Raw genomic sequence first — 21,182 nt, forward strand, 5'->3', positions numbered from 1 at the left:
GCCTGAGGAACCCCAAAGAAAGTTTCTTTGAAGATTGCAGATATTTTTAAGAACCTATTTAGGGGTAGCTAGGATTGAAAATAAATACAGAGGCATGGCTTGGAGAACGGATTTGATTAGAATAAGCCTGCTTGCAATGTTGAGCGAGCGGTAGGTCCAGGAGGAGAGCTTGGTTTCTAAATTGTCAAGGAGGGTTCTCCAGGAAGCATGTTTAATGGTTGAATCAAACAGGGGAGCTCCAAGATATTTCGAAGGAATCATGGCTATTGGAAAGCCCAGAATCCTAGCTATATTTCTCTAAGTGAGAATGGGAGTATGGAAGAAGAAGAGCTGGGATTTAGAGGCATTGATGGTGGTGCCAGAAGCTTCTGAGAAGAGATTGAGAAGAGACTTGAAGGCAAAGGCCTCTTGAAAAGACGAATGACCGAAAAGCATATTATTATCGACAAACTGTTGGTGAGAGATGCGGGGTTGACCATGCAGAGAAATTCCCTTTAAAGAGTGTGAATTGATAGCAGAATGAAGAAGGCGACTAAGTCCTTTGGCCATGAGAACAAAAAGGAACGGGGAGAGAAAATTGCCTTGACGGATACCCCGAGAAGGACGAAAGGGTAGGGAAGGAGAACCATTAAGAAGAATGGAGAAAGAGGGGGAGGAAATGAGATTCATAATCCATCGAGTCCAGGTGGCATTGAAGTCAAAGGCAAGTAATATATGATTGATATAGGTCCAGCTGAGCTTATCGAAGGCTTTAGAAATATCTAGCTTGAGAATCATACCTGGATTTTTTAGGATCTTGAGGGAGTGGATCACTTCATGTGAGAGGATGATATCGTCTAGAATCGGGTGCCCTTCTACATAGTTAGTCTGCTCTGGAAAAATGAGGAGAGGGAGGAGAGGTTTGAGCTTGTTCGCCAAGACTTTAGATATGAGTTTGTAAATTACATTGCAGAGTGCAATGGGCCTATATTTGTCAGGTGTATTGGATTCTTCCACTTTAGGAACGAGTGCTATAAAGGTCATATTTAGGGAAGGAAGGATCTAATGCATCGATCGTGATTCTTCCATGAGCTCCCAGACCTCTGTTTTGATATGCTCCCAGAAGGCATGAAAGAAGTTGGCTGTGAAGCCATCAGGGCCAGGTGCTTTGCCATCCTTGAGTTGGGCCATTGCATCCTCCACTTCCTGCATAAAGATAGGCTGGAGAAGCATAGTGTTGTGGTCCGCGGTGATGATTTTCGGAATGTGCTGCATAATAGATTGAATAGCTTGGTTTCTGTAGCCCGGGGGCTCCCAAAGAATGTCCCGAAAGTACTCTGTGAATTCCTGTTCCACTTCTTCATGCACCTCCAGACGCTCCCCTTGCTGATTATTAATGATGGCGATGTTATTATGCATTCTCCTTTGAATGGTAGACCTGTGAAATAATTTGGTATTTTTCTCCCCATCCTTTAGCCATCTGATCCTATAGTTTTGTCGCCACAGGGTCTCTTCTTGTTGCCTTTGTGCTTCAATCTAGGTTAAGAGGACCTGCTCCTGTTGCGCATAGACTTTCGTTCTTCCCTCCGAGATAATAGGCTATTGTAGTGTATTCATTTGCTGCTCCAGCACTTTCCGATGATCAAAAATGTTGCCAAACTGAGTGCGGTTCCATGATTTGAGAACTTGTTTAAGGTATTTTAACTTTTGTTGAAACTGGAACATCTTGGCTCCTGCAGGGGGAGTGAAGGATTTCCAGGCTTCGATGACTACTTCTTTGAAGTTAGGATGATAAAACCAAAAGGATTCAAAGCGGAAAGGTCTATTGCACTTAGAGCCCGAATGCGACCACTGTAGCATTATGGGCTAGTGATGAGAGCCCACTTGAGGCATGATGGAAGCATGAAAGTCCCCACCCAGGTGAATGGCATTATCCGACATCAGGAATCGATCCAACCTAGAAGCTATATGCTGTGGTCCTCTTCTTTTATTTGTCCATGTATACATACCATTAGAAGTCTGAAGGTCCATTAACTGATTCCTGTGGATGAATTCTTTGAAGCCAATACTGTCACCTTCCAGCCTCGATCTTCCTCCTAATTTTTCCTCCAAAGTTGTGATGATGTTGAAGTCACCGCCACAAATCCAAAGGGGAAAGCTCCTATCAGAGTTAAGAGCCATGAGTGTGTCCAACAGATCAACCTTTTTTTGTAAATATTGTGGGAAAAACACATTAGAGAGATGACCATGGATATTCATCCCAATTAGGTGGAAGGTTGTCTGAATAAAGAAGTGTGAGGCATGAAAATCTTGAAGGGAGAGAAATTGAGGGTTCCACACAATTGCTAACCCTCCTAAGGCTCCTGAAGCATCCACTGAGACTGAGTGGCTTCCCGACCAAGCTTTATTTACAATCTTTTCCAGTAAAGTGCTATTTAATTTTGTTTCTTGTAGAAAGACTAATGAAGGCTTTTCTTGCTGGATCATATTTTTTAACATTTTGTGTTTTGCAGGGCTATTAAGCCCTCTCACATTCCATGAGATGTGCTTCATGAGGAACAATGGGGAAGAGATTTGAAAAACTTGGTCATCTTGGGAAATCTACCTAATTCCACCAGCATTTCTCCAATAATAATGGTCCGCTGCAGATCCATTTTGCGCCCACATTTCTTCGTGTCTTTCAGTATTTTTTTTACCATCCCAAGGACTACCTACCTGAATACCAAGACATTTGTTATGCTGTACTCTGGCTAAAACTACTTTAAGTCTTTCTATTTCCTGGGGGGGTATAACACTGAATTCTTTCTGTCGACACATTGCTTCCAATCTGAGAATGTCCAGACCACCCACATCCACACTTTCTGATTCCTCATCCATATGTATCAGTATGTTCTGTTCTTCCTCATTTGACTCTTGATGGATTTTGAGAGATAGCGCTGCATCTACCTCCATGTTGGAAGACTGTAGGGCTATATCTAGATCTTTTTTATCAGAAGAGGTAGAGGCGGGGATGCTGGTGAGATCGGAGGCTGAGAGCGGAGCTGAAGATTTTGGAGGAGGGGGGGTGAAGAAGGAGATGGATCTGAAGTAGGGTTTAAAGGGAGATCCTCCATGTTATTTTGAGAAGTCAGGATTTCGAAACTGTTCCGAGTTTCAGGTATCTTGAGATTATCTAGGGCGACTGGAGATTTCTTGGCGTACTTTCTTCTACTGGAAACCTTTGTGAATCCCTCAGCATCTTTGCTCGTCTCATTGACAGGGGCTTTAGACTGAAGATTCAGTGGGCAATCCCTGAAAAGATGGCCATGTTCGTGGCATTTCCTACAACGAAAAGGAACATGCTCGTAGTCTATTGTTTGGACCCATTCAAAATCATCATGAAATAGACTTACAGAGTCTGCCAGTGCTTTGGCCAGATGCATGTGTACACAGATCCTAGCATAGGAGGTGTATCTTTGGAGTTTGGTTTCCTCAGCAACTTTGATGAAAACCCCCAGGCTATTGCCTATGTCCTTTAAGGTCTCCTCGTTCCAATACTCTAGGGGAAGTGAGTACAAACAGATCCATACTAGAGCCCAGTTGAAATCTTCTTTGTCTGGATTGAACCTCTCAATCCAATCACGAAGGTACAAGCCTGCAGAGTTGAAGAAGTACGGGCCTCCCTCAAAGATACGAGTTTTTTCCTCCAAACAGTTGAAAGTAGCAGGAAGAAGCCCTTGGGACCGAGCTGCAGGGTAACTTGTCCTTTAGGCTTCCATTTGGAGGCGATCCATCCTTGCAAGGCCTTTTCAGCTAGCCAGAATCCAAGGAACTTGCCTATGAGTGCATGATCCCTCATGTATTGGATTTGGCTATTGATTTGGTGACTGGGGAGATCTATTTTGATTCTTTCTGCAGACTTGGGGATGCATGTAAGAGAGGACACCTTTAGCTGTGATGGCAAGGCATTCTGGTCAATGCCTTTATCCTTGGCGGCCGCGGAATCAACAGCAGAGGCACCAGCGTTGTCGATGGTAAGATCTATGTCATGTGCGACCAGTGGGGTGGGGCAAGGACTGGCCTGAGTGTCCGTGCTTGCAGAAATGTCAGAAGAGGGATCGATGGATGGAGGGGGGCCCGCGCCCACCCCTCCGGGGGGCGGATTCATGGAGAAGCATCAACGGAGATCAGAATCAGTTGAGCAGAGAGCGCAATGGTGTAGAGCAGCAAGGTATACGCAGGAACCCTAGCAGGAGCAGCATCCGATCGTTGTCTTCAGAATCACTCGTCTGGTGGAGCATATATATATATATATAATTTACACGGAGAGAACTATGTTTTCAAATTAAAATTTTAATTTTTTTATGCAAAATTATATTTTTTATTGGCGAAATAGTATTTCAATTGCATTTTGGAGACACATGTGTTCGCTTAAGATTTTTTTCAACGCTTTAAATAAATAGAAAAAGAAAGAGTAACTTTTTCAAGAGAACTTGTAAACAAATTTAGTGGCATTTTTTGAAATTTTTAGTTCATTTTTTATGTTATTGATTTTCTATTCAGCTCATTTGAAACTATCTAAAAAAATTTCAAACTTTATGTTTATAGAAATTTAAATGAAAAATATCATATGAATTCAAAAGTGTCAAAGTCATATGCCATTGCATAGAGGATTCTTTTATGAATCCAACATGATCAATTATGTCACTTAAAGACAAATTATGCTCTAAATCCACTAGGTTACAAAATGAGGTTGCAGGGAAATCTGCATAAGGGGTGTTGAAACTGTGATTTTTTAGGACTTTAGGAGCTAGATCTTGCACTCAAAATGCTTGATCTAGCACTTAAATTCATAATTCAAATTTCTCGATCAAACATTAAAGAAACTATCTATCAAATCGTATAGATGGTTAACCAATAGTTCGACCAATCCATTAATAAGTTACCACCACTAACTAACTACCCCACACACACACACACATATATAAACAAAAAGTTATAAATAACATAACTAACATATATATATATATATATATGTTTATGTTTTGTTTTATATATATATATATATATATATATATATATATATATATATATATATGGGCTTTTAATTTCGTTAATATTTTATTTGAATATAGTTATTTTTTAGAACAAATTACTATATTTATTAGAAAAAATATATTTAAATTTAAAATAAAAAATAAAATAATTTTTTTTATATGATTTAATAGAGGTTTATCATGAGAAATTATATTCATTATGTTAATCTAAAGTTTGTTGACGAAGAGGTTTGTTGACGGTACTAATATTGTGTGGCCCCATGGTCATGAAAAGTTAAATTTGTTTCTCAACCATCTTAATTCCCAATCTAACTCCATCAAATTAACAATGGAAATCGAGGTAGATGGATGTCTCCCTTTTCTTGATATTCTCCTCTCTAGAATAGATGATGGCATTGTCTCTCACTGGGTTTTTCCTAAGAAAATGCACATTAAACAGTATCTTCATTCTAGTTCTCATCATTTTCTAGCATACAAACTCGGGGTTCTCAACACCCTTGCGACCCATGCTCTAAGAATTTCTGATGAGAATCACTTAGAAGAGGAAAAATCTCATCTTCTGAAAGTTTTTGAAAATAATGGTTATAGCATGCAAAAAGGCCTCAAAGCTTTTCTAAGGGCTAGTAAAGAATCAAGGATTAAACCTTCTTGTGACGATACAATCTCCATTGTTCAACTTCCTTTTATTCAAGGGACCACCGATAAGATTTCTCATATCCTCAAAAATAACAAAGACCCTGTAAACCCTAAAGACATGAAAGAGGTCTACTCCATTAGAAATTCTCTTAGATCTGTCAAAGACCCTGTAAACCCTAAAGACATGAAAGGGGTCTACTTCATCCCATGTTCCTATGGGATTCCTTACATTGGGGAAACTGGCTGATCCATTAACCAGAGAATCCAAGAACATGCAGCAGATATTAAACACAACCGCTATCGTTCCTCGGTTTTAGCTAAACATGCAGTGAAATTCGATCACCATATCTACATCGAGGATTCCCGGGTCATCGCCAAGATTGATCACTTCCATCATAGGAAGCTTCGAGAAGCCATTGAAATTGAAAATGTGTTATTAATCTTAACAGGGATGATGGTTGGAAGTTAAGTAGAAGTTGGATCCCCGCCCTCTTTTCATAATTTTTTTCAATAAATATAATAATTAATAATTGATTATTTTTATTTTTATATTGCAATTTATATCCTCTTTGACCTCCCTATTAAAATATTACCCAATATTTTAATATAATAATATTTAAATATAATTGTTAAATATTATTCATTTTTAATAATAACCATGTTAAACTTATTTTTAATTATATATTTACAAATATTCAATTATTATTATATTATTAAATTAACCTAACTAATTCAATATTATTTTAATTAAAAATATTAATAAATTAAAATAAAACATAACAAAATAATAATAAATTTATTCAGCTAAATTTTTAATGGCTAATTCATAACAGCTATTTTCTAATGGCTAACTCTAGAACAGATGCATCCTTGCTATTTAAACATTTTGACTAACTGATTCTTTTCACCTTGGTCCTAATGATGAATCACATTAGTTGGTTCGAAATGTTGACCAAAAACTCATGATGTGATTAATTTGAAAGAATTCATCAAAATCAGTTTGTAATTTATTTATTTATTAGTTATAGTTTAAATGTTTTTTGTTTTAAATTCTTTTGGGCATATTTCTAATCATATTTGTTAGAAATTTAAATTGCATTTTTAATAAAAAATCAATTTATTTTATTTTATTTCACTAAATTCTTAAAATAATTTTAAGACCTACAATAATTAAAAATTAATGTTTTTACTATAGACCATTTTTATAATAAACATGCTACTATTACAGATAACTTCTTTTGAAAATAGAGACTAAAGTATAGGTTTTTGGGGTGGTTTTCAAGGGTTTTATTGGTGGTTTTCTAGGTTATTTTATGTGGTTTTCAAAGGTTTTATTGGTGATTTTTTGTGATTTTCATGGTGGTTTTCATGATTTTTTTGTAGTTTTTGTAAGGTAGGTGTTTTTTAAAATTAATTTATTTTATTTTGCAAAAACATTAAACAAAAAATACAAAAATGATAGGAAACCCACCTTGGCTTGAGCCTCTGGGTAATTAATGGGGTCGATGGGTCCATCTCGGTCAAGCTTACAAATATTCCACCGAACTCCTTTTTTCTTCGTGGCCTAAGAAAAATGACTTGCCCGGGTCATAGGTGGGGTTTCTAATAAGAAATAATGCTTGATCGAGCCAAAACGCTCGATCAAGCCTCTAACTCGGGTTAGAAAAAGACTCGATCGGGGCTTTGTTTAAGCGCTCGATCAAGCTATTTTTAAGTGCCTAAAAAGCTCAATCAAGCACTTAAAATTTGCTCAATCGATCACTTAAAATTGCTTGGTCAAAGATATTTTTTTCACCAAAACACTTCCTCACTTTGTCAAAAAATGTAACCTTACTCCATCTGCTCACCCATAAAATATGAAAAGTTAGTTTAAAAAACTTAAATTAACATGAAAATAGTAAATCAATTAATAAATAACCACTTTAAAATTTTAAATATTTTTAAAATATTTGTTTTTAAACTATTAAGATATTTTTTATTAATTTATTATATAAAATAATCACAATTAATTTTTAATAAAAAATAAAACATCATACATACCCTCTTACTTACAAAAATCACTTTACAATGATTTGAGGCTCCCCATCCAATTTCAAGTTAGCAATTTCAATGAATTGAGAATGCCTATGTGCATAAGAATTTTTTTAAAAAAGCCCCTAGATCGATTTCTCAAAACTTACGATTATGTTTGCACAATGAAGAAAGAAAAATGGTGATGAATGATCTATTCAAACTAATAAGTTTGGGAAATTTTTTAACATATATTTTTTTTAATTTTTTAAACAACAAAATAATAATTATGCATATCAATGAGATTTTATGTATTAACATATACAATTCTAACACTATGGATATTGTGCACTTGGATATCTATTATTACAAGAAACATTTATAATTACAAGGCACTTTTTTATTAGGTTAATTTTTATTATAGTATTTTGGAAAGTGTCACATTTTTCTCTTTTCCAAATATCGTTTCTTAATTTATTTATCAAAATATGATCCCCGTGTTTATAGCGATATTTTGAAATTCATGTTTAGAATGATTAAATAGATAGTTGTTTAGATTATTTTTGTAATTTTTAATTATATAAAAAATAGCATATCATACCTGGAAAGCCATGCCACTATTTTCAAAAACATTAAGAAATTTTTTAAAAATTTAGATGTTGAATGTATTTGCACCAATAAAATATTACTCTTTAAATTATTTTATAATAAATTTTAATAAGTCATATATATTAATAAATTTATAAATTAATAGAATTAAAATTAAGTAGAGAGAAAATTAAACTTATTAAATACCACTTAGTTAATATACTTTAACAAAATTTATTTAAAAAAAAATTAACACATTATTTGTGAAACACTATTTCTGTTACTTTATTTAATTATTATATAAATTATTACAAATTTCTATGGAACAAAATCAAAAGAAATAAATAAATATTTAAAATTAACTAAAAAAATATTTTAATTATAATATTTTAATATGCCATTCAAATTTGTTACCCTACTTTCATAAGATGTGAAAAAATGATAAATTTGAAAAATAATAATGATTATGACAAATTTGAAAAATAATACTTATTAATAAATATTTATATTTATATTGAATATATGGTTCTAAATTATAAATTTATAATTTTATTGAAAATTTTTATTATTTTTAAATATATATAAATATATATATATATATATATATATATATATATATATATATATATATATATATAATTGAATTTAAAAAAATTATATATATAGATATATAATTGAATTTAAAAAAATATATATTTATATATCTATATATGTAAAATCTAATAATTAAATTTTTTAATTGTGAAGTGATGAGTTATTATTATTTTTTTCTTTCATTTTTACGTTGATTTAACTTGAATTTAATTTAAAAAGGAAAGGAGAAAAAAATTACTTATCTAAATAAAGAGAATCATATGAAATCTATGCATATGCCATTTACGAGGCCTTTTGATTATGTGACAAGGGACCCACTTCCCCACATGGATTTCACAGGCATACATACTCTACCCCTCTAGTTTTGAACCTTTGATCTCTTAAGAAAAAACACATGGTCTTAATTATTAAGCCCACCCAAACTATATTCACTAGAAAAATTGTAAACACTCTCTCTGCATAACTATGAAAAAAAAAGTTGGCGAAGGAAAAAGTTGACCAGAGAGAAACCTAACGTACTTTTCTTAAGCCATTAACGACAAATGTACAAAACACTTTGCGAGTACCAAGGATAATTTTAGGGGCGAATGTTCTCCCTTTGGCGAAATTAAGGGGTTTTAAATTTTTAGTGGGCGAATATTTTGTATCATAGTACATTTTTACAAATCACCTCAAATAGCCCACCTTATTTTAAGGGAGAGGGTAAAAAAGGTAAATTTAGCCCTTGAAATTAGGACTTACAACCTTCCATTCGCCCATTTTCAAGAATAGGTTTTATTTAAGTGAATCCATTCGCCCATTTTCAAGAACAGGTTTTATTTAAGTGAATCCTATGGGCCAAATACCATATTTATAAAAGAGGTATGGTAAATTAATAAAAATATAAATAAATGAGAGGTATGGTAAATAAATAAAACATTTTTTATATTTTCTCCATAAGTCACCTTATATACATGTAAGGGTGTAAACAAATAAAAATATAAGTAAAGTGGAGGTATGGTAAATAAATAAAACGTTTTTTATATTTACTCCATAAGTCACCTTATATACATGTAAGGGTGTAAACAAATAAAAATATAAGTAAAGTGGAGGTAGGGTAAATAAATAAAACGTCTTTTTATACTTACTCAAAAGGTATGGTAAATAAATAAAAATATAAATAAACTAGACGTATCATAAATAAATAAAACCTCCTTTTATATTTAGTCCATAACCCTCCTTCTATTTACGAAGGCTCAAGAAAGAGGTTTTATTTAAGTGAATCCTATGGGCCAAATATCATATTTGTAAAAGAGGTATGGTAAATTAATAAAAATATAAATAAACTAGAGGTATGGTAAACAAATAAAACATTTTTTTATATTTACTCCATAAGTCACCTTATATTTACGAACACTAAAAAAAATGGGTTATATTTAGGTGAAACCTATGGCCAAAATACTATGGGACAAATACCATGGACTAGATTGTTATTAGTACCATGCAAAAAACCATTATTAACCCTAATATTAGAATTAATAAAAACAAAAATGGCACATGGTATTGACCCATGGTATTCACCAAAATGGCACATGGTATTGACCCATGGTATTCACCTGGAATGTAGCCTATTTAAATGGGGGAATTAAACCAGCATGTAGCCTATGCTAAGATTCACTAGGACTTTACAAAGTTGTATTATTTAGTGAAAGACTCGCAAAGATCTTACAAGATTTTATAATTGAGTAAAATATTCGCCATGCCTGGTGAGAGATTCGCCAAAAAATTATATATACATATTATATTATTGATAAAATCGCCTTCCATTTTTCCTATATACCATGGAGATTCGCCCATTTATTATATTTATAAATTTAGGGGGGGTTCTTAAAATTTTCCCTAGCGAGTACCAGTTATTCCATTATTTTATCCGATACACACTTTAACTAGATATTTCATCGAGTTATTTCATTTTTTTTCTCGAGTACACACTTCAACTAGATATTTCATTGTTTATTAGAATGGGCTAGCATTGCATTTGAAAAATCCACAAACAACTTACAATGTTCATATTGAAGCAATGGTAAGGGTGATTAAGGTTGTTAAAGCCCAGTATGGCCTTGTATAAGAAAAATGGAATAATTTTGACTTGCCTCTAGGAACCTTAACTCCAGATGGTCGCCATCCAGAACATTGGCAGAGTTGGTGTGGAATTTAAAAAGTCTAGACTACCACCCTTGCATGCAATCTTCCAAGGGAGCACTCCACTGCTTTGCTTCACCTTTTTCTTATGCCTTACCGCAGCCTTTAACTTATTATAATATTTTATTTTCCCTTTTAACTAATTCAAAAACGACTAACTCTCAACGGCTAACACTAGACAATGATGCATCCATGCTATTTATTCCTTTAGATTGACTTATTTCTCACCTTGTCCTAAGGATGAACCACATTAGTTGGTTCGAAATGTCGACCAAATCCTAACAATGTGATCAGTCAAAAGGACTTATATCTTCTTTTGATTTATTAAGACTCGGAATAAACTAGAATTATTGGCCTTCAATTTTATTCTATATATATATATATATATATATATATATATATATATATATATATATATATATTAGTTTTATTTATATATATTTTAGTTCGATCAAATTATGAATGGCCGAAACGCTAAATATACTCAAAAGAATATCTTGAAATAAAATAGAGAGATCACGTTATATTGAGACATTATATTATATATTTTTTCAATTGCATAGAAACAACTAGCTCGAAACCAATTCGACTGAGAGGACGGAGCTCCGAAGATGGCAATCAAAACAACAATCATGACAGTTCTGAGGAAAGCCATTACTCCTCACCTAGCAGATGTTGCAAGCCGTGTAGGTGATTTCCAAGCGTTCCTATGGAATGAAACCCTCATTGACTTGCCCTCCACATCATCTGGAATGTCGATGGTCATGCTGCAAATGAGCTAAGAATCTACGAATATTGGTATACTTCTGCAAAGTCACATTCTAATTTATCCAAGGAACCCAGATCTAGATCCACCTCACCCTATCGAAGATCTCAGCTCTGTAGTGGTAGATTGGCACCTACATTGGAAGGATTTGTTTTTTTCTTGGGGATATGTAGCCACTTCCCAGATTTGGTGGTCCAAGTAGTAGATCAGTCTCTGTCTTGACCAGATCTCTTAGATCTCGAGCTCTACGTAGTAGATTGACTTCTATCATGGACATATTTGGTTTTCTCTTTCCAGTTTATGGTGGATCCACAATGTGTTGTCTGGGAGGACATGGCGGAGGACTGCAGCAAAAAGGGTCGGAGGTAGTCACGACCTGCGACAATGGAAACACAAAAGCGATGAAGATGGTCTACACCTTTCTTCTGTAGATAGACGAAAACAAAATCGCGGCCAGATTACAAGGGTTGGAGGATGCTCAAGCTTCACAGATCACTGCATATAAGGGGATTGACTTTCTAGAACAGGAAGAACATAATTATTTTCAAATTTTCTTAAAAACCCCAGCAGGTAAATCTACAACAGTTTGGATACAGGCTTCTGAAAGGGTATTACAATTGAAGCAGAATATTATGAATAAGATGGGATATTCATACCACCTACAGAATCTTATCTACGATGATAAATCTTTACATTATGAATGAAGTATACATGACAACAAGATACTACCTTCTACCACCATCATCCTCAATCTTAGACTAAGAGGAGGAGTAGCATGTTCAAGTAAATCCAAAGGAACATGAGATGTTGTTGGATCTGAATTACCCAAAGGAACAAAAATGAATCAAGAACATAATAATGTTGGACTCTCCTATAAAAGCATCCTCCACGGGAAATCAATAACTACAACAAACTCAAATCAGACATATAATAATCCCAATCCATACATTGTGGAGCAGGAAAATTATGTCCCAAAACTGAACATAGACCTTCTAGAAACAAATGATTTTTGCACAACCTATGAGGCACAAGCCCTCATATGTAGGTTTAACTGTTTTTGGCCAAAACCAATGGATCTTTCTCACCAGATCTTCACAAATTAGACATCAAATTGTGACATACACCTATGCTCCAAAGGCTTCTCATTGTAAAGTTTGCATCACCAGAAGCATGAGAAATTATCCTACAAGAAGGCCCATGGTTTTGGAGATCGACAGAGCTCTTCATCACTCCATGGTTCCCATATTTTGATTTTAACACCATAATTGTATCAAGGATGCTGGTTTGGGTTAGGCTACATAACCTTCCTCTTCACTTCTGGCATAATCAAGCGTTAGAAGACATTGGAAATATCTTAGGATGATACATAAAGACCAATGAACAGATGATGGAAGAATGAATTTATATTTTCGCATGCATATGTATGGAGGTGGACCTCATTAAAGGCCTACTAGATCACATCCAACTAACACACAACAAGCAAAGCTAGACTCAAATTCTAGATTTCGTGAACACAACCTTCAGATGTTCAATATGTCACCAAACAAGACACTTACAAAGTACGTGCCCTGATGCCAAGAAAGAGCAACGAAGGAAGGTAAACTAGGGAAGAAACCAAAAGGATGGACATTTTCCCCAAATGAACTAGATGCAGAAGAGGAAGAAGCAGAAAAAGAACCCATCCCAAATAAGGAAGAACAATACATACAAGAAAAAAAAAAAAAAAAACCAAAAAGACACAATACCAACATAACTACAGGGCCCTACAAATAAGCTAATAAGGATACCCAAAGAAAAGGACAATGGAGGAATCAAACCTCAACATGCTCCCAATAATTCAGATTCAGACAAGCAAACCTTAAGGATAGAAGAAAATTAGCTAGCTATCATCTCATCCACACCATCTCAAGGAGAATGATGGAAGGTTGAAAATAATAAATGGAGAAAAGCCTAACTTTTCTCATCACCTTTTAGTTGATTATTTTTGTATGAACTTATGATCAACATTCTTTGACTAGATGATGCACTTCTTGTAAGCAGCTACAACATGTAATTTTGTTTTCATTAATAAAATTATGATTTTGTCCTGGTGAAAAAAAGGTCACACTATATTGAGGCTTTTCAATATATATATATATATATCTTAAAAATTAATTTGGCTATAAGGGTATGACCTTTATATATTCCAATCTTCCTTTCACGTTTGAGATTGAGCACACAGGTTCAATCCAAACCTCTTAAGCAAGTATCCCATGATACAAAAATTTCAGTCCTTTTCCAACTATAAATTTTCCAAACAACCCTCAATATCCAAGCACATTTATATTCAATTTTTCACTAATTTTGATTTCATTTAGTCTAACTTCTTGTTTTCTTTAGCGAATTACTTTTTCCTTTCTTCCCAACTTGAATCCAACCTGTGTTTTCTACTAATGCTAGTGGGTCATTCTTTGACAAGTGAGTGTCGCTATTTTTGAATTCTTCCTCATCCACTTGATATGCTTAAGAGGTTGGCTTTCCGGATTTATTCCTTGTGGATTTAGGAGGGCATCCATTTTCCATGAGGGCTTGTTGCTTTTCCACTTTTGGCGAGTCCAAAGGATCCTCACTGGAATGTGTTTTTTCCTTATTGATTTTTGTTACCTCTGATGCATTTTATTTGACAGTATCTAGTTCATTTTTATCTTTTGTTTCTTTCTTATCCCGAGAATCTTCTTCTTTTTATACCGTGTAGTGATAGCCTTGAGTTCCTTCCCAGCATTTGGGTCTTCGGTTTATTTTTATTTTCCTGATCCTTTTTGTTTTTCACACACTTGGAACAATTTTTTTATTACATGTCATGTTTCATAACACACTCAACATCAAAATGAAACATTTTCATAATCAAGCTTTTCACCCTAGACATAGTCTACATCTATTGGATTAATCTCATGGAAAAGCCCTTATTGAAGTCCATCTGGACACATATCAAGCATTAATAGTCTTATAGAAAATTTAAAATTTTGCGTTGTGGCAATAAAACTTTCCTAACATATTCCCTATAGAGGATAATGATGGGAGTTTCCAAAGATGCAAGGGAAGGTTTGGAAGCCTTATCCAAACTGGAGTAATGGATATTGATGTCGTAACCGCATCAAAGGTGGGTGACCAAGGTTGTATGAAGAGACTGAAACTATCCCAGAACCACAATTTGGACTGGAAAATGACCTTCTTGTCCCTGATATTGTAAAAAACAACAACAACAAAACATCGGGCCATAGGATAAATATTCATATCATCCATCAAGAGAGGTTTCTGATGAGCCCCATAAGTGGTTAATTATATGGGCTCATTTTGCCTCTTAACATAGTTAAATCAACCATTCTCTTAGCTTATCACATGTTTTTTATCATATTTATGCTTATGGAGTGAGTTGAGTTAGTTATGATGCCATGAGGTCTAATATGTGTTTAATGCATATTTTTGTTGAATTTTGAAGGCAAAGTCAAAGATTCAATGGAAAATTGGCAGCAATAATTCGAAGTGGACAAAGGAGAGGATTTATAGGAGGGAATCCCCCTCATTTATTACTCCCCACTTCGAATTCCCCTTCATGTAGCTTGGAGAACAAACAGCCAAATCAATGTACTAGGAGGTAGCGGAGCAAGTGGAGGATAACTTATGTTTATCTCGAGTTTTGGGAGCCAAGCCTCCCTGATCTTAAGGAAGTTGTTGGGAGCTTCAGTTGTTTATGTAGAGAGGCCTAGGGCCTCACTAGGGTCGAATTTTTTTCAGATTTTTATTGTACATTTTCTATTGTAAAACTCTCCTCAACTTCGAGCTTAATTTTGTGGACAGTTTCATAAAATCCTATTACTGTTTTAATAATAAAGACGAGATCCCTTTTGAGCTAGCACTGAGTTAACTCAGAGGGCTAAAGCTCTTGGGTTAGGGCCAAATCCAAGTAGCTAAGATCCTCTTTCTTTGTATTTATATTCTTTTTTTTAGTTTATGGATTAGTTACTGTTAGATGAATTTCTTTATTGGTTAAGAATAGGTTGCTTTTGGTGATTTAGAAGGTTGTTTCCATTTGTGTTTTCTATATTAGGTTAAGTAGTGATAGAAAGAAGATTCAAAAGGCTAGCAATAGTGCCTTGGCTCTTTTCCTCCCTTTGGGACCATGAACTGAGGCAAAGACCCTCTTGCTGCCCCAAAAACATAGATTTTCCTTCTCCATGGGATTTCTAGTGTTTGTAAGTTTGTTAGAAGGTTAATGCTTTGCTTGAGATCTCTTCCACCATGCTCATTTCTATCTTTTCAGTAAGTCTTCTTTCATGCTTTCTCTCCTTGTATCATTTTTCAACATTTACTTCCATAGCTCATAATTTAGACTAGCTTGATGCAAATTTCTATTTTTTTTTATGTACTCATTTCCTTGCTTGCTCGATCCCATTGGTTGACTGTCATTTATTTTGCAGCAGATCTCTTCTCACAACAGGTCAGCCTATCAACCACCACATTCTCTCCCTGATCCACTCCATACAGGTCGCCCAAATTTCACCTCAAATCTGCCTTAGGTGTCTGCATTTTTCCATAGGATTTCTTCCTCTCTCCCAATCATCTTTCCCTCTCCTAAGTGATCCTTGGTGGACCCTAGGTTCCCTAACACATCATCCCAACCTTCATCTACCTTTTCCACCCACTCTCACACCTTCAAAACCTTCAAACTTCTCATGGCATCCTCCTGTAGACCTCCTGTAGACCTCTTGTAGATCCCCTGTGTCCTCCTATAGATTTTCCTGTACGATTTCGTTTGAAGGCCGACCATGGGAAAACCCTCCAAAAGCCCACCCGAGACCTCCTAGCACCCATCTACACCATCCTACATCTCCTCAAACCCCAAAGTCGCCCTTCAACACCACCTATTCACTTCCACCTTCACACACAATAAAATACATGCATGTAAATTTCACATAAAAATACATAAAAATCCAAAAAGATGTTTTTTGCTCATTTACTTCTACAAATAGTTTGAGTAGATGTTGTTTACTTCCTTGAGTAGGTAATGGCATTCATTTCATGGTTTTCATAGGGCTTTCTGCAAAAGTAGGATTAGTTGGTTAAGTAGGGTTTGCTAGGTTTACTTTACATTTCACTCTTTTTCCTTTCTGCAATTATAGTAGCCTCTGTAGGGTAAGCTTTCCTTTCTTTCATCACATATAGAGCTTCTTCTAGAATCCATAGAAGTTAGCTTGAGCTCTTCGTGACCTTGTGCTAGTTGACCAAGTGACAGCCTGCAGTAAGAACTAGTACTTGTGCATATAGCACCGTCGCTTCCAAGTTTGTTACAAACTACGAGGTTGACAAGAGTAAAGTAGGCAGCCAAGAGTTGCAGCATTATTACTGCAATACTGGTCCTCACCACCTTTTTTGGCACTGTTTCCGGGGAAGCATCAGAGTATTTTGTGATACTGCTTTCTTCTATTTTCTATCGCAACATTCTACTAGCAGTTTATTTCAGCAAAAGTAGAATAGTTGTTTCTTTCAGTTTCTGCATTTCCTTTCTTTCCTTTTCAATTCTGCAAATTTTATTAGCAAGAGTAGGCTACTCATTTCTTTCAAGTTCTGCATTTCCTTTCTTTCCTTTTCAATTCTACAAATTTCATTTCAGCAAGTTCATTTTAGTTAGTTGCAATTTGTTTTGTTCAATCCATTTCATTTATGTAGGTACAATCAGTGTGAAAAAAGCAAAAAGATAACCAAAAAGATTTCCTTTCATGCCTCATAGGAATGGAGATAATTCAGGAAAATCCTTGCCCAACACCCCCACTACCTCACAGAACCAACCTTCTCTCTTCTTCGGTGGCAGTGATCAAGAAGAACCTTTAGGTGAACAACCAGAGATATTTGAAGAACTTGTACGGGAAGGAGAAGAAGAAAACATCCCTCCTGAGCCAATGGTTGAAAACAGAAATACTAGGGGAAATAGAGAGAGAATAGAGGGTACCTTTCCCATTCAAGAGACCAATGGGGACACCAAAATGAAGAATATAAGTCCTTCATCCCTACCTCACTTCGATGGTTTGATTACAGAAGATCCTGACACCTTCTTGTTTGATTTTTCTGTCATCTGTCAAGCCTATGACTATGCAGAAGATGAGAAAAAGTTGAAACTATTCCCTTCTACTCTCAAGGATGCAACATTGTGCTGGTTCATGGGGTTACTTGGCAATAGCATCACAACTTGGGCTAAAATGCAGTAGGCCTTTAATGACAAATATCGAGACTACTGTAGGTCAAAAGATACCAAAGAAAAAATCTTCTGAATGACCATGGGAAGTGATGAATCCTTGGAAGATTATGAAGAGAGGTTCCAGCTCAGTTACAAAAGGGCCAGGTGCACACTTGACCCTGAATATTTGAAGTTGGTCCTTCTCAGGGGAATTTCAGAAGACCTTCTAGACACCCTCCATCTACTAGCCGGGGAAGACATCTATCAACTATCTTATGAGGACATAAAAGACTGTTTTTAGAAACCATTCTAGGGCAACCAGAAAGAAAGGTAGGGGGAGTCAACCCATAGCTAGTACCTCCTCTTCCAATTCATCCATTAAAGGTGAAATTAGAAACATGCTGGAAGACTTCAAAAGTGATATGGTACAGAGTCTTGCCATGCACATGGATACCTTGCATACCAAAAGAAAACAAGAGGAAGCAAAGAGAGCTTTGGCCATATTTTGTCCTAGATGCACCAGGAGGCATCTTAGGAATGAATGTCCATTGAACTCTATAGAGGTTTGTTCAGTCTATGAAGAAGATCATTCTACAAATAAGTGGCCTTCCTTGCCCAGGCTTAAAGCTATATACCAAGGGGCCGAAGGAGCCATTGAGCCACTCTATTTCATGAACCAAAGGAGACTGCATGGACCTAGACCATACGAGTAGGGGATGCAAGGGACATCTCAGGCATACTACAACCCCAACCAAGTCACTTCCATACTTTCTTGGGGCCCTCTTGTTCATCCTTCTTGGTCCACGCCTCTTCCTTGGTCCTTCCCATCTCAATATCATGCCCAACGAGCTGCTCATTCATTTCAATCCTATGTTCAACCGCAACCTCAGTAGAATGCATCTCATCAGGGGTGAAGTCCCCAGTACAACTCTCCTCCTGCTCTTTTACCTCCACCACCTTCTCAACCACAACCATTACCTTCTGCTCCACCAAGACAACCCCAAATTCCTGCCCAGTCGAACCCGAACCCAAACAAAAAATAGGATCAACAAGTATATAGTGGGGAACCATCATGCCCAACTTATGCTGTGGAGATTCAAGAGATTAACCTGCAATCTGTGAAGGTTCCCCCAGATAGCCAGCCTCCACCTAGGGAGGTTGAGGAAGATAAAGAGGAAAGTGAACCTAAAGCAATTCCACCCTTTCCTGAGAGACTATCCAGGACAACACAGCCTACCCTAGAAGAAACTGAACTTCTGGGAGAATTGAAACAGTTATGTGTGAAGATACCACTTCTCCAAGCCATAAAAGATGTGCCTATCTACAATAGGTTGATCAAAGAGAAGTTCTTTAGGCATCCAGGAAGGCGTAAGAGAGATGCCCCAACCATCAATGTCATAGGACAACTGTCCGACCTGATGTTGGGGCAGGTAATCTGTCCGAAATATCTGGACCCTGGAAGCCCAGTAGTTGATGTCCACATCAATGGCACCATGATCCCACATACCTTGATTGATTTGGGAGCTGCCATTAATGTGATGAAAAGGGACACAATGCTCAAACTTAAGCTCGAGGGCTCCTTGAGGAAGACCATGACAGTACTGCAGCTAGTAGACTGCACCACCTTGACCGCTGAAGGGATTGTGGAAGATGTGATGGTCTCCATTGATTCTTGGGAATACCCTATTGATTTCTTAGTTCTCCAGCCGAAGGCAAAGCTCACTAGGTATCCTTTCATCTTGGGTAGACCCTGGTTGGCTATTGCCAATGCCTACATCAGTTGTCGAGCTGGGAACATGACCATCAAGAACGGGCATATGTCCAAGCAGTTAATCCTATACCCTCCTGCCCAACCCTTGCTAGAACATGATCTACCTCTCTGGTTGGAGGATGAGGATGAGGATGAAGTCTATTCTACACCACTTTGTGCATTAGAAACCGCCATGTAGGGGAACTACAAGATGAGGATGATATGATTGAAAATTTGATTCAGAATCCACCCCCCAGTGTCTTACCATTATAGGACATAGTGAGAGAAACCAAAAACAACCCCTCAAATAATCTTTGTGTGGCCGACCCGCCCTCTCTTCAAGTTAAGAATATAGAGTTCGGCCCAAAAAGAACCTTGAAAATCAATCCATCCCTATCCACTTTCCAGGAGAAGGAGCTATGCATCTTATTGAGAAAGCATTCAGATGCCTTCGCCTGGAGTTATAAGGAGATGAAGGGAGTGCACCCTTCAGTATGTACTCATCATATATACATTAAGGAAGATTTCAAACTAGTCAGCCAACCTCAAAGGAGGATGAATCCAACACTTAAAGACATTGTTAAGGAAGAATTGCAAAAATTGCTTGATGCAGGATTCATCTACCCCATCTCTTACAGTGAATGGGTCTCTCCTTTGGTGCTAGTGCCAAAGAAAAATGGCAAGTGGAGAATCTATGTCGACTATTGGGAATTGAACAAAGCCACTAAAAAGGACCATTTTCCTTTGCCTTTCATAGATCAAGTGTTAGATGGTCTGGCGGGGAAAAAGTTTTTCTCCTTCCTAGATGGGTTCAGTGGGTACAATCATATTCAAATCAGCTCGAAAGACCAAGATAAGACCACTTTCACTTGTCCTTGGGGTACCTTTACATACCGGGTCTTTCCTTTTGGTTTGTGCAATGCTCCAACCACTTTCCAAAGAGTGGTATTGATTATATTTTCTGAATTGGTTCATGATGCAGTGGAAATATATATGGACGATTTTACTCTTTATGGTTCTGACTTTCAGGAAGCTTTATCTAACCTGGGAAAATTTCTAGAAGAGTGTATTGAGATGAACCTATCCCTCAGTCCGAAAAAATGTGAATTTTTGATGACTGAAGGGACTGTGTTAGGTCATGCAATATCTTAGCAAGGACTGCAAGTGGACCCCAACAAGATTGCCATCATCCAAAGGGTCCCACCTCCTCAAAAGGTGAGAAATGTCAGAAGTTTCCTAGGCTTATCTTGATATTACCAAAGATTCATTAAAGATTTTAGTAAGCTAGCCTCTCCTCTGTTTGGCCTTTTAGGCAAATATGCTGAGTTCATATGGTCCAAAAACTATCAAGAAGCCCTAGATACCTTGAAGAGCAAGTTAGTAACTTCCCCAATCGTCAGAGGCCCAAACTGGGCCCTACCCTTTCACATT

Source organism: Pinus tabuliformis, chromosome 8 (genome assembly GCF_031772625.1).
Source record: "Pinus tabuliformis cultivar Carrire ecotype Pingquan chromosome 8, CPIR1, whole genome shotgun sequence".
In the NCBI taxonomy this organism is placed as follows: domain Eukaryota; kingdom Viridiplantae; phylum Streptophyta; class Pinopsida; order Pinales; family Pinaceae; genus Pinus; species Pinus tabuliformis.